At 47.1% G+C, this 2,543-nt stretch overlaps 1 pseudogene; it reads right to left on the bottom strand.

The window, feature by feature from the left end:
• Nucleotides 1-1,304: 1,304 nt before the first annotated feature.
• LOC108295120 overlaps nucleotides 1,305-2,543 on the bottom strand; it is a 1,922-nt pseudogene continuing 683 nt past the window's right edge.

Here is a 2,543-nt window from a genome sequence, read left to right as displayed (position 1 = left end):
ATGCCGGCCTTTTTTTACTGCACTTTCATCTGATGACTTTGCCTGGCCCCACTTTTTCTTGATCTTGCTTAACATCTCTATCGACATTCTGGTGGTTTGATGAGTGAGACCCTGGACTGAATCTGCTCATCCTCCTGGGCACCTTCCATCTGACACTTCTTCAGTTTTCTCCAGCCCATCTTTATCCCTCCCTTGGTGTTGGCTTTGTCCTGTCATTCGCTTTTTTACCTTTCTCAGCACATTCTGCCTTTGAGAACTTGAGCACCACCCTCTGCCCCTGTCCTGCTTACTCCCTGCTGCTCTGGAGCAGGTATCGCTTTAAGGGCTAAGTAGTTGCTAATTTCATCATCAGTAACAATCATAAGCAATGGGTACTATTATTTCCTCCACTCTGTCAATGAAGAAACTGAAGTGTTCCAGTCACACAGCTAGGAGGTGCTGGGGCTCAATCCTGGACTGTCATGCTCCAGCATCAGCCCTCATTTGATGGACACACGGCTGCATCTGACCTGACCCTCTCCTGAGCTTCAGCCCAGCTGCTCCAGTTCCTAAGAGATGTCGATGAAGTTTCTATTGGCACATAACACAGTGCCCCAAACTCTATATCTTGAAACAACACATGTCTGGGCACAGTGGCTCATGCCTGTAATCCCAGCACTTTGGAAGGCTGAGGTGGGTGGATTACCTGAGATTGGGAGTTCGAGACCAGCGAGACCAACATGGAGAAACCCCGTCTCTACTAAAAATACAAAACTAGCTGGGCGTGGTGATGCCTGCCTGTAACCCAGCTACTTGGAGGCTAAGGCAGGAGAATCACTTGAACCCGGGAGAGGAGGTTGCAGAGAGTCGAGATTGTGCCATTGCCCTCCGGCCTGGGCAACAAGAGCGAAACTGTATCTCAAAACAAAAACCAAAACAGACTTTCTATTCTGACAGTTCCATGAATCAGGAGTCTGGGCGCAGCTTATGAGATCTCACAAGCCTGCAGTCAAGGTGCTGCCTTGGCCTCGTTCTCATCCAGAGGCTGGGAAGAAACTGCCTCCAGCCTTGCTCAGCTCGTTGACAGAATTCATTTTCTTGCAGATGTGGGACTGAGAGGAGATCCCTGGCTTCTTACTGGCTGTCAGCTGGAGGTCACCTCAGCACTTAGAGGTCACTTCCACTCCCTGTAGACACCCACAGTTCCTGCCACACAGCCGTTTCCTGGGCAGTTCGAACATGGCAATTTTCTTTTCTTTCTTTGGAGTTGACCCCTCCCTCTACCACTGGAAAGCAGCTTTATTGCTGAAAAGCAATCCATTTATTTAGACCTTCTCTTCCTGGGGAACTAAGTTTTTCCACTGCTGTGACACCACTCCTCTTTTTTCACTTTTAGTCTTCAAATGCTTTTTATTACTGCTACTTTAAGTTCCAGGATACATGTGCAGAACGTGCAGTTTGTTTCATGGGTATACATGTGCCATGATGGTTTGCTGCACCCCTCACCCCTCATCTACATCAAGTATTTCTCTTAATGCTATTCCTCCCCATGCCCCCACCCCCGACAGGCCTGGGTGTGTGATGTTCCCCTCCCTGTGTCCATGTGTTCCCATTGTTCAACTCCCACTATGAGTGAGAACATGCGGTGTTTCCAAATGCTTTTTTCAGGAGACTCTGCATCACTGTCTCTGTTCCTGCTGCTCTGTCCTCTCCAATGAGAAGATCCAGTGCCTCTTCCACTGAGAGCATTCTGCTTTTCTTCCACGATTTTTCCCCATTCAGCCAGAGTTCATCTTAGTAGAACACATCTTCCATTTCATTTCTTCCAATATTGAGGCCTGTCTTCAGCACACCATCGTACCGAAAAGACTGCCCTGCTTTTTCCAGGTCTTGATAGTCTTTGACTGTAGTAGGGTCATCCTTGAGCGCCTCTTCCTGCTCACTCACTCGTCATGATCGCTTTCCTCATCAGAGTCCTCTTCATCTTCTACTTTTTTCAGTGACTTTTTAGTATATTTTTTAGAACTTACCTAACTTTCGAGTCCCACGGAAAATGGAAAAATATATTCTAGAGATATTAAAAGCCCTTTCAGTGAGAAAATATTATGGAATAGTCTTTTATAATTTGGTGCATATAACTCGGTACTAGATAAATACAAGTATCCATTCCAGGAAGTACAGTGTTTGTGTGACGAACGTGTCCCTCAGAGAACAATCCAGATGCCTGGTTTTATTAAAACACCGGCCAGCAACTTGGCACTAGTCATAGCCACAGCGCTTCTGACCTTTCTTTCGTTGTGGTTGCTTTGAGATAGTCTTGCTCCATGGTCCAGGCTGGAGTGCAGTGGTGTGATCTCAGCTCACTGCAACCTCCACCTCCCAGGCTCCAGCGATCCTCATGCCTCAGCCTCCCGAGTAGCTAGGACTCCAGGCGTGCGCCATCATGCCTGGCCAGCTTTTTGTATTTTTAGTAGAGACAGGATTTCATCACGTTGGCCTGGCTGGTCTTGAACTCCTGAGCTCGGCAATTTTCTTTTTCTTTTTCTTTTCTTTTTTTTTTTTTT

The sequence above is a fragment of the Cebus imitator genome, unplaced genomic scaffold (genome assembly GCF_001604975.1).
Source record: "Cebus imitator isolate Cc_AM_T3 unplaced genomic scaffold, Cebus_imitator-1.0 Scaffold621, whole genome shotgun sequence".
Lineage (NCBI taxonomy): Eukaryota > Metazoa > Chordata > Mammalia > Primates > Cebidae > Cebus > Cebus imitator.
Note: the sequence above shows the minus strand (reverse complement) of the source record. Positions and strands in the feature narration are given on the sequence as shown.